We start from the raw sequence: 14693 nt of genomic DNA on the forward strand, positions 1-14693 counted from the left end.
GCCGGAACTGTAGAGCAGTCTCTGGGCGGTCAGTAGTCTAAAAGCTGTCACCCGTGAGGCGATGTCCACCAGGCCTTGACCCCCCTCCTGGATCGGTAAATACAGCACAGCAGCTTTCAACCAGTGGAGGCCCGACCAGAAGAAGTCCACAACGGTCCTCTGGATCTGAGCAATCAGGTCCCGGGGTGGAGTTAGAGCCGCCAGCCTGTGCCAAAGGGCCAAGGCGACCAGGTTGTTGACAACAAGGACCCTCCCCCTGTAGGACAGCCGAGGCAGCAGCCACCTCCACCTCGACAGTCTAATAATAATAATAATAATAATAAATCGAACTTGTATAGCGCTTTTTTGGACACTCAAAGACGCTTTACATGGGGGAAAAAAACAAAAAAGGGGGTTTACGAAAAAGCTAGTTTGAACAGGTGGGTTTTGAGCACTGATTTGAAGGAAGGTAGTGAGTCAGAGTTTCTAATGGGCTGTGGGAGTGAGTTCCAAAGGGTGGGGGCGGCGATGGCAAAGGCTCGGTCCCCCAGGGTTCGGCGGTTAGTGCGAATGATAGGGGTGAGGCGGTTGGTGCCTGCTGAGCGGAGGTGGCGGGTGGGCTGGTGTTGTTGCAGGAGCTCAGAGAGGTAGGGCGGAGCCAGGTTATGGAGGGACTTATAAGTGAGGAGGAGGAGCTTGTATTGAATCCGATATTGAACAGGGAGCCAGTGGAGCTGTTCGAGGACCGGGGTGATGTGTTCTCTGGACCGGGTATGGGTGAGTAGGCGGGCAGCAGAGTTCTGGATGTATTGCAGTTTTTGGAGATGAGTGGTGGGAAGTCCATAGAGGAGGCTATTGCAGTAGTCGAGTCTGGAAGAGATGAATGCGTGGATGAGGATTTCTGCTGTTGACTGGGTAAGGGAGGGGCGGAGGCGGGCAATGTTGCGGAGGTGGAAGAAGGATGTTTTAGTGATGTGGTTAATGTGCGTTTGGTATGAGAGAGTGGAATCCATTATGATGCCGAGGTTGCGTACAGAGGGGGAGGGGGTGACATTGTGACCGTCGATGTGGAGGGTAAAGTTCTGGACAGAGGAGAGGAGAGATTTGGGGCCGGTGATGAGGAGTTCAGTTTTTTTGCTGTTGAGTTTGAGAAAGTTATTGTCCATCCAGGTTTTGATGTCGGAGATACAGTCAGTGATGGTGGAGAGGATAACCGGGGTGATGGATTTGGTGGCGATGTAGAGTTGGGTATCGTCAGCATAGCAGTGAAAGTTGAGTCCATGGTGGCGGATGATCCGACCGAGGGGAAGCATGTAGATGGTAAATAGGAGGGGGCCGAGCACGGAACCTTGGGGGACGCCGTGGGTGACAGGGGAAGTGTGGGAGTTGCAGTTGTTGACAGAGACAAAGTGGTGACGGTCGGAGAGGTATGAAGTGAACCAGAGGAGTGCTGTGCCGGAGATGCCGATTGATTGTAGACGGTGGAGGAGGATGGTATGGTTTATTGTATCAAAAGCTGCGGAGAGGTCGAGGAGGAGGAGGATGGATATGGAACCAGAGTCAGCGGCGAGGAGGAGATCATTTGTAACTTTAAGAAGTGCTGTTTCTGTGCTGTGGTGTGAACGGAATCCGGATTGAAATTTTTCGAAGAGATGGGAGGAGTGGAGATGTTGGTGGAGTTGAGTTATGACGGCGCGTTCCAAAATTTTTGAAAGTAACGGGAGATTGGAGATGGGTCTGAAATTGTCCAGGTTGTCAGGGTTAAGGCCGGGTTTTTTCAGGAGGGGAGTGATGGAGGCAAGTTTGAGTGGGGATGGGACAGATCCAGAGGTAAGGGAAGTGTTGATGATGCTGGTGATGAGAGGGATTAGAGTTGGTATGCAGGTTTTAAGGAGGGAAGATGGAATCGGGTCAAGCTGAGAGTTGGAGAATTTCATGTTTGTGAGAAGTTTGGTGGTTTCGGAGGGAGACAGAGGAGAGAAGGAGGGAAGGCAATGGAGTGTGAGTGGAGCGTGTTCATGTTCAGAGGGAAGAGAAGCGGAGGAAGTGGATGCAAGTGAACAGTGTATGGTATGGATTTTAGTATGATAGGATGACAGGAAGTTATTGCATTTGTCAGTAGTGAATGTGGAGGTTATATTGTCCTTGGGTTTAGTCAGTTTTGCAAAAGTGGAGAATAGTGTGCGGGGGTTGGAAGAATTTGAGTGGATGAGTTGTGAGTAGAAGTTGGACCGGGCAGTTTTGAGGGCGGAGTTATATGTGGTTACAGCTTGTTTGTAGGCTTGGGCATGGACAATGAGACCAGATTTTTTATGGAGCCTTTCAAGTTGTCTTTTTTGTTTTTTGAGATTGTGGAGATCTGGGGTGAACCAAGGGGCGGAGGTGGAGAAGGAGACTGAGGCAGTTTTGAGGGGGGCTGTTTGGTTGAGGCAGAAGGAGAGTGTGTGGTTGTAGAAGTTGACGAGATCAGAGGCAGTTGGATCTGAGGGAAGCGAAGAACTGGTGAAGGCATGGGATATGGATGCAGAGAGAGCGATGGGACTGATTGATTTCAGGTTACGGAATGTAATTGTTCTTGAGTGTTTGGCAGTGGGAGAGGGGGTAATAATGTCCAGGGTGATGACCAGATGATCAGAAATTGTGAGGTCGGTCAATGACAGGTTATGTATGGTGAGGGAGGATGTGGAACAAACCAGGTCCAGGATGTGTCCATGATTGTGTGTGGGGGAAGTAACATGCTGGGTGAGGCTGAGGCAGTTTAAAATGTCCAAAAAGTCAGATGTGAATTTGGCTGTAGGGGAGTCAATATGGATATTGAAGTCACCGAGAAGGAGAACAGATGGGGAAATGGAGGACAGCTGAGTTACAAAATCTGTGAAATCTGAAAGAAATGCTGGGCAGTTTTTGGGGGGGCGGTAGATGACTGCAGCGGTAAGTGATTGGGAGCCGGGAAGTCTGAAAGCGAGGTGTTCAAAGGATGATACAGCCGGGATGGAGATGGAGCGGAGGGAGATGTCGCTGCGATGGATAACTGCGATGCCGCCTCCTCGCCGGTCCAAACGGGGTTTGTCAATGTAGGAGTAACCAGGTGGGGTGGTCTGATTTAGTGCAATATATTCCATGGGTTTGTGCCAGGTTTCTGTGAGACAAAGTATATCCAGTTTATTGTCATTGATGAATTCACAGAGGAGCAGGCTTTTATTATTGAGTGATCTTGTATTGAAGAGTGCTGTTTTAAGAGGCTTTTGTTGTGAAGTCCATGTGGCGGAAGTTGAGACAGGCAGGAGGTTAGATGAAGTCACGTGATGAGTACGCAGATGACGTATGCGGATGTTGTTGTTCCTGTGTACGAGCGGGAGTGAGCTGCGGGCGGACCAGAGAGATGGAATACTGTTTTCGCCACTGAGGTTGTAGAGAAGGCTGCGTCTTGAGCCTCGGTGGATGTAGGGGCGACAACGGAGAAGGCAGTGTTGTTGCAGAGTTGTTGTGATATCCGGTGAAGGAGGTGCGCGGTGGTTGAATCTGAAGAGCTGCAAGGACGTGTATCGAAGCGCCATGGACGGAGCCGGGGATGGCAACAGCCGCGGAGAGGCCAACAAGAAAGCCACGAAAAGTAGCCGCATTGCTGGCAGGCTGCTCCGGAGTGCAGGTCGGCCGGTAGCCGGGTTGTAGTCCGGGTTGTAGTCCGCTGCCCGAGCAGAACACAGCGCGGTTAGGCCATAGGCAGCCCCGGGAGCTAGCTTGATGGTGGTCACAGCAGAGTTCCACCGTGACAGGCGGCAGAACCGGGCGACCAGGCAGAGATACAGTCCAGATCTTGAGGCAGGGTCAGATGCCACCGGTACCAGGCAAAATCAGTACGTAAAAACCGTTTAGTTTCAAACAAACTTTTTCGACCGGAGTGAGAAGCGGCAGCCAAAACGCGCCAGCGTCCTCTCAGATGCTGGCGCTCTCAGTCTAGCACGCACTCTGTCCAAAGCCCCTTCCCAGTTCTGCTTCTGAAACTCCTCAGTTCCTAGTAAAACACCCAAAACCTTTAACCCCTGCCTACCCCATCTGAGGTTGCCCGGTAGTTTTGGTGCTTCTCCATTGGCCAATTGACCATCCTGCAAGGCCTCACTCTTCCCCTAGTTCACTTTGGCTGAAGAAGCCCTCTCGTAAATGTTAATACAGCTGCTTAGGATATCCCTCTGATCCTTCACAAAAACATTTACGTCATCAGCATATGCTGACACCATCAGGGGGGGGGGCGCTGAGGCAGTCCAGGCAACACGACTCCAGACAGACGGGATCTTAAAGTGTTGAGGAGTGGTTCAATGGCTATGGAGTACAGCTGCCCAGAGATGGGAAATCCCTGTCTGATGCCTCTCTCGACCTGAACTGGACCGCTCAGCGCGCCCCCCACCTTCACCAGACAAGTGGCTTTTTTGTACATCACACCCAACAGTGACATAAACCCTTCATCAAAACCAAAAGCTCTTAAAGTGGAAAAAAGAAAATCATGGTCCACCCTGTCAAAGGCCTTTTCCTTATCTAGGGCAATGACACCAAAATCAATATTACACAGTTTACCAATATCCAACAGGTCCCTCATAAGAAAAATATTGTCCATTATGGATCTGTCTGGCACGCAGTAGGACTGGTCTCTGTGAATAATACAGGCAAGACATTTAAGCCGGTTGGTGAGCACCTTAGAAAAAAGTTTGTAGTCTGTGCACAACAACGCCACCTCCAGTTCTTTAACAAGGACAGATCTCCCTTCTAAGGTAGCAGGGAGAGTACTGCATTTCGGCACGATGTTGGTAGCAGGCCTGTCTGCGAGCTCTCCTGCAGCACCTGCCACAGGTCGGCTCCCAAACAGTCCCAGAAGTGTCTATAAAAGTCTGCAGGCAGTCCGTTGAGTCCAGGGGCCTTACCAGCAGCCATCTGACCCACCGCAGCAGTCAGCTCCGCCAGGGAGATGTCAGCATCGAGGAAGGCCTTGTCTTCTGGGCCCAACTGTGGGAGACCTTGAAGCAGCTCTGCAGCACTCTCGCAGTGGTCAGCCTCTTTCCTGTAGAGGGCGCTGTAGAGGGCGCTGTAGAAGGCGACGGCATGCTGCCTCATCTCAGTCGGATCAGCTGTCATCTTTCCGTCAGGGAGGCGGAGACACACCATTTGTTTGGCCCGAGAGACAGACCGCTCCAGGTTAAAGAAAAAGGATGTAGGAGCATCCATGTCCCTCACACTTATAAACCTTGATCTGACTAGAGCACCTTTAGCTTGTTCCTTTAGAAAGGACCCCAGTCTGTCTTTTTTCTGCTGAAGCTTGTGGGCATCTGTGCTAGTGTGGGGAAAAAAGCTGTGCTCCATGTCCCTGATCTCCTTCTCCAAACACTCAGTGACTTTCTTGACTTTGTAGGTGGAGCCGCTAGTGTACTGCTGCACAAAGACTCGAATGTGGGTCTTTCCCACATCCCACCACAGACTAAGTCACTGAAATTCACTCTTCCTCTTCCCCCAGATCCCCCAGAAAGTCTTAAATGTCTCACAGAAGTCCCTGTCCTGCAACAGCTTCACATTAAAGTGGCAGTAAGAGTTGGATTTTTTGGTTGGTAAGATATGGAAGTCTAGGGTGACCAGGTGATGGTCTGTGAAACCTACTGGGAGAATGTAGCAGTTTAAGAGGTGGTTACCATAACTGGAGAACACCCTGTCCAGCCTGGCTGCCCTGATGTTCCCCTCCAACATTTTCACCCACGTGTACTGTCTCGCCCGAGGATGCTTGACCCTCCATGCATCCACCACACCTGCCTCAGCAATCACCCGGGACAGAGTGGCAGATGACTGATGGTGAGGCTCCTCCCCTGTCCTGTCTAAAGAGAAATTAAGAGTACAATTCCAGTCTCCCCCCATCACTATACACTCATCTTGGTCGTAGTGCAGCAGGGCATCCCTTAATTTGAGGAAGAGGTCTGTTCTAAGAGGGCCTTGATTCGGGGCATATATATTAATGAACACAAAAATGATGCCAGCTATAGATGACTGTAACCACTAGGGCCCTGCCCGCCTCCACTTCTGTAGAGGAGAGGATGCTAACGTCCAGCCCAGGTGAGAAGAGGACGGCCACACCTGCAGACAGGTTGGTCCCATGAGACAGGACATACTGCCCCCCCCACCACAGACCCCAATCCACCTCGTTGTGAGGGTCGCTGTGGGTCTCCTGCAGAAAGACAATGTCTAACCTCTTTTGTGTGATTATTTCTGCAGTGACCGCTCTCTCCTGGCGGCCCCTCCCACCATTTATCTTTAAAGAGCCCAAAATCACCTCGTGCATTAGAAAGAGAAAAGGAGCAGTGACGCAGACAAAAACAGGAAGCTGTAACACAAAAAAGAAGTGCGGCACATTCATCCCAGAATCAATCACTGGTCCTCAGCCTCTTGGAACCCTTTACTCCGTCTCTCTCCATTATCTCCATAGTCACATGCTTCTTCAGTCGCTTTTTTTAATCCAGAGAATTAGTATCATAAACTTTCTGCAACAACACGGCAGTTCTGATAAATTTAGCACCGTCTGGGAAATAATCTAAAACCTTGACAGACTTCCCAAACGTGTCATCCAGGAAGCTGTTTATCTCTTCCAGCGAGTATACGGGCTCTATGTCTGCTGATGGAGACAAGTCAGAGAGATTATCTGATTCACTGTTGCAGTCCATCGCCTCCTCCTCTTTTTCAGGCGGAGCCCCTCCACCCATATCACCTGGGGGGTCAGCGCTGCTGCCTACTTCTCCTGCTCTGCTACAGTGTACAACACCTGCAGTCTCTGCCCCCTCTTCCCCCACACAGTTCTTTTCCTCAGCCTTTTTCCCATCATCCTCTTTTCCTTTTCTCTGCTCCCACCCATTGTTTGTTTTCTGAGACTCTTCCTTTCCCTCCTCACTGGTCTTGTCCTCAGCTCCAAGTCTCATCTCCACTCCTGTCCTGTCATCTTCACTCGTTGTTTTGACATCTCGATTCTCATCCTCTTCTGCTCCTCTGCCTTCCTCTCTGCACTTTGTGCTTATTCCCTCTGCCACACCTCCTCTTTTGAGGACAAGCGTCACGCTTGTGCCCCATTCCCCCGCACAGAAAACACTTAATGCTACCCGTATTTGCGTAGATCATAAAGTGACCCTCGCCGTGCTTCACTCTGAAGGACACCTCTATGTGAGGAACATGGACACTTGTCTCCTGAAGAATTGGACATGTTTAAGTTTCTCGCTCTTGCAGCCCAGTCCCACGGACCGGAAACCACTCGCGAGTTTTCCGAAGCGCAGTAGCTCGCGCTCCAGCACCTGGTTGGGTATGAAGGGGGGGACACCTGACAAGGTAACCCGCGTAGAGGGAACCGCGAGCGGTGACACCTGCAGGTACACCCCGTCTACGGTTACGCCGCTAGCCACTAGCTCCGCCACCAGCCGCTCCTCCTTCAGGAACACCAGCAACCGCCGGTTCATGCGGGAGGCGTGGGACAGATTAGCGTGCCCCACGCACTCCCCGATGGCCAGCAAGACAGCTTCTACCGGGATGCCGGGGTCAGGCTGGACCCGAAACCCATGCCTCAAAGACGGCGTCTCGGAGGACGCCATCCCCGACATGATGCACGGTCCTCTGTCCCCTAATCACCACCAAACCCCAGAACCGCTACAGACTACTGTTACTCACTCACCCTGTGAAATAAGAGGAACAGTAGACAGACAGCCCTAGAAAAGTCACCAAACTCTCCACCAAACTCACCAGCTCACCACGCACCCAACCGCCACACAGAGAGAGAGAGACTTTTTTGATTTTTGAAAAAAACTTTATTTTTACATTAAATAATAGCAATATGTATACAAATTAGACAGGTATATAATATAAAATGTATCTAGTATAATCAGTTTGGACTCCGCCGCACTCCTCCAGCATCTAGTTGTCCGCGGGTTGCCCCGCACACGATCCTCCTCAGCCGGACTGACTCCTCACTCGGTTGTGCTCCCCCCTTCTCTGTTGAGTCTGAGGAGGAGCTTCCTCAGCCTGAAGACCTCCTGTTGGGTGAAGTCTCCTGCGCCCATCTTTGTACTGCCGTGTCGGGCGGAGCGAGCAAACTTCTCCACATCGGAGAAGTACTCCTCCAGCTTCACTCCCCTCTCGTTCTTGGTGAGATGCAGGAACTCCTTCACCTGCCCCACCCCGTACCTGCTGGAGACCGTACCGCCTGAGGAGACACTGATGGAGGAGCCCCACCCCGAAGAGGAGTCGGACTCCCCCCCCCCCCCCTCTTTGCCTGAGAGCCTCCTCTACTGCCTCTGGTTTTCCTTTTCAGGTGGGGGACCTTAAAGCCCCCCCCCCTCTTCCATCTCCTCCTCACTGTGGGAGACGCCCCTCTCACGAACGGGCGACCCCCGAACTCCTTCACGATGGTTCTCCCGACTCACCCCACTCGTCCCCTCTTTCATACGGTCACACACAAGACTCGCCCACTGGGCTGCATTCACCTCCCCATCCACACCTACACTCACCCCCTCCCTCCCGTGATCGATCATCTGGGCTTCGCCCATCCCCTCCCTCACCTGAGAGCCTCCTCTACTGCCTCTGGTTTTCCTTTTCAGGTGGGGGACCTTAAAGCCCCCCCCCCTCTTCCATCTCCTCCTCACTGTGGGAGACGCCCCTCTCACGAACGGGCGACCCCCGAACTCCTTCACGATGGTTCTCCCGACTCACCCCACTCGTCCCCTCTTTCATACGGTCACACACAAGACTCGCCCACTGGGCTGCATTCACCTCCCCATCCACACCTACACTCACCCCCTCCCTCCCGTGATCGATCATCTGGGCTTCGCCCATCCCCTCCCTCACCTGAGAGCCTCCTCTACTGCCTCTGGTTTTCCTTTTCAGGTGGGGGACCTTAAAGCCCCCCCCCCCTCTTCCATCTCCTCCTCACTGTGGGAGACGCCCCTCTCACGAACGGGCGACCCCCGAACTGCTTCACGATGGTTCTCCCGACTCACCCCACTCGTCCCCTCTTTCATACGGTCACACACAAGACTCGCCCACTGGGCTGCATTCACCTCCCCATCCACACCTACACTCACCCCCTCCCTCCCGTGATCGATCATCTGGGCTTCGCCCATCCCCTCCCTCACCTGACTCCCCACCGGCCTTCTGAGCCCCACTCACCCCTTCACCTGACTCCCCACCGACCTTCTGAGCCCCACTCACCCCTTCGCCCAACTCCTCACTGGCCTGCTGGGCCTCACCAGCCCCCCCTTCCTCCCTGGCACCCCCGGCACCCTCCCGGTTCTGGTTCTGAGAGGAGGGAGTCTTCACTGGGCCGTCTTCACCACACCGGAAACATCTCCCCTCGTCCGATGTGGCGAACATGACATAGTCAAACCCTTCGATCCTCACCTTGATCACCAGGTTGAGAGCCTGGGTCTTGGTGAGGACCATGTGGAGCTGTCTCCTGTGAGACACCACATGTCTCAGCAGAGGAGACCTGCAACCTGAGGACACCTTCCTCATTTGGGACACCACCGTCCCGTGCTTCACCAGCTCGCCGAGCAGCGCATCGTCCGGTACAAACGGCGGAACGTTTGAGACGGCGCGAGCTTCACGCCGTGCTTCCGCGTTAGCCCCGTGAGGTTCATCTGTGCGTGCAGCACGCCGATCGGCTACAAGCACGCACAAACTAAGACCGACAGAAAACAAAAATCACACACACACAATCACACCATAAAGACTCTTTTCGTAAATAAACGAAATTCCAGCTCAAACAATCACAATCAAACAATTCACCTCACGCTCCGTTCACTCCGCACTCCTTCCACTCAGAGAGAGATTTTTTTTGATATTTAAAAAAAACGCTTTATTTACATCTTAATAGTCTTTTCAACTTTTGCTAAAAAGTTCACGTTGTTTTGTTTTCCTTTAAAAAAGTACACACTTCATTTTTTGAAAACTGGAGCAAACACCAATTCATTTTTGATTACAGAACAAACAACATCATTAATGGGAATTGACCAGCTGCCTCAGAGCATGCTTATAAAAACTGAACTCGAGCCAGAGTCTGGCCCTGATGTTCACCAGCCACACTGCCCTTGCTTCCTGCTCCTCTCTGTTCTTTACCTTGGCTTTCCGGCTTAAATAGATGGCCATTTTTGCTTCTCCTGAGAGATAGTTGAGGAGCTGCCACTTTTCTTTTTCTGTTTTCTTGTAGGCAGCTCCCATGATAAAAATGTTCTCTGTAAAAACCACATTAAAAAGACTAAAAACCAATGTTAAAAGAGAGAAGAAACTCGCAAGTCTCTTGCACTCAGTAAAAACATGATAAATAGTCTCTCGGAGGTCACAGAAGGGGCACTTGCTCAGGACAGTGGGGTTGATGGCAGAAATAAAAGCGTTGGAGGCGACAGCACCATGTAAAATTCTCCACTGAAGGTCGGCAGTCCGTTTTTTTAGGGGAGGTTTGTATAAAATCCTCCACTGTGGGCCAGGTCCATTTTGTCCCAGTCTGTTTGACCACACAGTGTAGTCCAGCCCGGTTTATGCCCTTGACGCAGTTAAAATATAGTCTTCTTATCTGCTTCATGTAATGTCAGTGCCTCCGGGCGTGTTGTAGCGAGCAGGGGGCCCGGTGAGGTCCCCCAGCCCCGGGCTCAAGTAGATCTCGGGGAAAGGGTCTGCAGGGTCCGGCTCCACTTGGCTCTGGCTGTAGTTTTTGAGGAGGGTCATTTCCTCTCCCGTCAGCCTCTGGTTCCACAGCTCAAGGACCCTCCTTGCCACTTAGACGGAATGCAGTCCCAGTAGAGAGCCCAGGGCCCACTGCGTCCACCAGCTGCTGCAGGCACAGGACTCGTGCCCTCAGCAGCGCCCCCATCAGGCCAGAGGTACCACTGCTGCAGATGTCCAGCTTTGCTGCATGAATCAAAGGTTCTCTCAACAACCAGTACAGAGAGGAAGACTGTGGGAACCTTTTACGATTAAAAAGGGCCCAAGACTTAAAAACACCCTGATATAACGGAGTTAGCCCATTTAGCTTTAAAACATTAGAATCAATTAAAAACAGAGCAGTATCCAGCCCCATGTTGTTTGCACGCCTGAAAATGCAGCTGGCCACGTCTCTCCACACTAAATTATCTGGACCTGTGAGGTATTTCTGTATAAACTGGAGTCTAAAAGTGTCCGTCCGGCTGGCCAGGTGGACGAGGCCCTGTCCCCCCTCCTCCCTGGCTAAAAACAGCACCCCTTGTGGCACCCAGTGTAGACCCCCCCAAAAGAAGTCCACCATTTTCTTTTGTAAGTGGGCCAGGAAGCCCGAGGGAGGGTCTAAACAAGTGAGTCGGTGCCACAGCTGAGATGCAATCAAGTTGTTTAAAACCAGAATTCTTCCTTTAAAAGACATTTGAGGGAGCAGCCATTTCCATTTAGAAAGTTTCTCCTCAATTCTTTCTGTGACACCCTCCCAATTCTTCTGGACTATGTTCTCTTGTCAGAGATATATTCCCGGGTATTTAAAACCGTCCTTCTTTCACACTATGTTCTGGGGAAGAACTGGGAGGCCGTCACGCCATTCACCGACAGCGAGGGCTTCATTTTTCTTCCAGTTCACCCTCGCTACCGATCTCTTGCTCAAATTTTTTACAATGTCAGTTAAAAGGTCTGCATCCCTTGGGTTTGTTCATAAAAACAACGACATCGTCGGCATACGCCGATAAAATCATTCTTCTACTAAAACCAGGTAAAATCAGGCCTTCCAGGCTAGAGCGTATTTTTTCGAGGAGGGGTTCCAGGGAGAGTGCATAGAGCATCCCGGACAGGGCACAACCCTGGTGGATCCCTCTACACACTCTAAAAGGTGCACACAAACTTCCGTTTATCTTCAGCACACTCTCAACGTCCTTGTACAACACTTTGATCTTAGCTATGAAACCAGCGCTGAACCCAAACTTCCCCCTGAGTTTCCAGAGGAAGTTGTGCTCAACGCGGTCAAAAGCCTTTTCCTGGTCTAGAGAAATCAGGCCAGTATTAATGCCCAACGAGCTGGAGACCTCCAAAACATCTCGAATAAGGTAGACATTGTCCACCATGGACCTGCCAGGGACACAGTAGGTCTGGTCCCGATGGATGACTTGCTCCATAGCTTCTCTCAGCCTGGAGGCAAAGACCTTGGACAGGAGCTTGTAATCCACACAGGGCGCCAGTTGCAGATGTCCTGCAGGTTTCCTTTTTTTAGCAGCAGAGCTATTACAGCTATGCGGCAGGACATCGGCATGGAACCAGAGGCCAGACTCTCGTTTAGGACTTCTCGTGAGGTCTTCCTCCTCAAAGATGTCCCAGAAGGCCTTATAGGCCATATCGGCAGGGAGGCCATCGATGCCGGGAGCACGCCGTCCCTGCATACTTTTCAGGGTGGCCCTCAGCTCCTGCACCTCTATGGGCCTGTTGAGCTGCTGGTTGGTCTCCTCTGAGACTTGAGGTAGCTCATTGCAGAGCTCCTCCATCAGTGCTTCCTCCTCCCTGTACTCACTGGCGTACAGGAAGGAGAAGAAGCCCACAGCTCGCCTTCGGATCTGGCATGGTTCCACCACGGGCTGCCCTGCGTCACCTAGCAGTGAGTGGATCACCCTCCCCTGCCCACTCTTCCTCTCCAGGCCGAAGAAGTTAGAGGGAGTGTCCATCTCCGTGATGGTCTGAAATCGGGACCTGACCAGTGCGCCCTGTACTTTAACGTCAAACAGGCCGGCCAGAGCCATTTTTTTACTTTGAGGACTTCAACATGTCCTCGATCTCCTGTGGACTTGTTTAAACGTTCTAGTTCCACTATATCAGTCTCCAGATCTGGTGATGTCTCTGGTGACGTTGAAGGTGTGCTGTTGACAGAGGAGCCTAATCTCAATCTTGCCGCGGTCCCACCACTGTTTAAGACTGCTGAACTTGCTCTTCCTCAGCCTAAAAACACTCCAGAAATAAAAAAAGCACCTCTCTAAAATCTTATTGAAAGCTAAAACAGAATTAAAATGCCAGTATGCACTCCTAGGTAAAACATTTCCAATAAAAACATTACATGAAAGCAAAGCATGATCAGTAAAACCAGCGGGAACAATACTGCACATTTTAGAAATATTAAAATGCTGCTTAAAAACATAAAACCGATCTAACCTGGCTGAGGAGAGTCTACCTTCTCTGAGGTGGGACCACGTATTCTGCCGGCAGTCTGCATGCATCCTTCTCCACACATCCACCAGGCCATGGGAATTGACCAGCTGCCTCAGAGCATGCTGTGAAGCTGGATGTGGCTCTGCATGGTTGCGATCTAAAGATGCATTTTCTGTACAGTTAAAATCCCCACCCAAAAATAAAAAATGCTCCGAGGCACAGACATTTAAAATCTCATTAATTTGTTGTAAAAACAGCTTCCTCTCTGCACCGATTGTTGGAGCATACACATTGATAAAAACAACAGTAAAAAGGTCGAACCGTGCCTTGACTAAAAACAACCTCCCCTTGATGATGTGTTTGACCTCCAGGGAGACTGGATTAAAAGACCTGGAGAAGAGGAAGCCCACTCCTCCACTGAGGTTGGTGTTATGGCTCAACAGGACTTCCCCTTCCCACTCCCTCCTCCAGTCGGCCTCGTTGGTGCTATCACTGTGCGTCTCTTGCAAGAAGAGAACATCAAGATGTTTCATTTTTTAAAATTCATAAATAGATGGCCTCTCTGGCTCCATTCACGTTCAGGCTTCCTATTTTAGAAGTATCCATGATGAATAAAAAAATTAAAACACAAATAAAAACCAAAAAAATCAATAAAAACACGCATTGGAGCTTTTTTCGTGACCATCGTTAATCGCTCGTTTTGCTTTTAGCACAAGTTTTTTCAATCTAAAAACCTCTTGATCGGTGAAGCCAGACTCCTCCCTCTGGCTCATGCGGAGTCTGGCTGAATTATAAAAGCACACCAAGTCTGGAAAAAACTCCTCAATTTTTAGATTTCTTTCATTTTTTACTTTTTGTAAGAATGTTTTTATTTGCTCTGCCGAGTATAGCTTTTCCCTTTGACTTTTTGTTAAAAAGGCACTGTGTGACATACACAGTGCCTTTTTAACAAAAAGTGCCATTCGACACACAGCCCTCACTTTCACTACCGTCAGAAACCTGCCCCCTACCTGCCTCCTCTTCCTCCCCAAACATACTGGCTTTTGCCTCGCTGCCTATGTTTTGCTTCTTTTTTTTCTCTTGGTTGCAGCCTTCGTTTCCCGTGCTTCCTCCTCCACCATCTCCACCTCTTCCACTTGCTCCACTGCCCCATTCAGTTCTCCCCCCAACTGAACCTTCAAACCACCCGCCTCCTGTCCCACGTAGCAGCGCCGGGCGGCCCCGGAGGGATGTGGCCCCGGAGGCCCTCCCGCCGCCGCGGCCCGGCCGGGTCTGGTCCCCGCGTCTCGGACAGGCAACCACGGTATGCCCCTCCTCACCACAACCGAAACACTTCATCGACGATGTTGCAAAAATCACGTACTCGTAATCATCTATCCTAACATGGATGCGGAGGTTGAGCTCCACATTCCGGTTGTTAAGAATCATATAGAGGTGCCTGCGGTGAGACACTACGTGCTTCAGTAACTGAGACCTGCATCCAGACAAGATCTTTTTGATTGGTGACACCACCTTTCCGTGTCTGGAGAGTTCTCTACTGAGGAATTCGTCGGTGATGA

The sequence above is a fragment of the Pungitius pungitius genome, chromosome 3, assembly GCF_949316345.1.
Source record: "Pungitius pungitius chromosome 3, fPunPun2.1, whole genome shotgun sequence".
Lineage (NCBI taxonomy): Eukaryota > Metazoa > Chordata > Actinopteri > Perciformes > Gasterosteidae > Pungitius > Pungitius pungitius.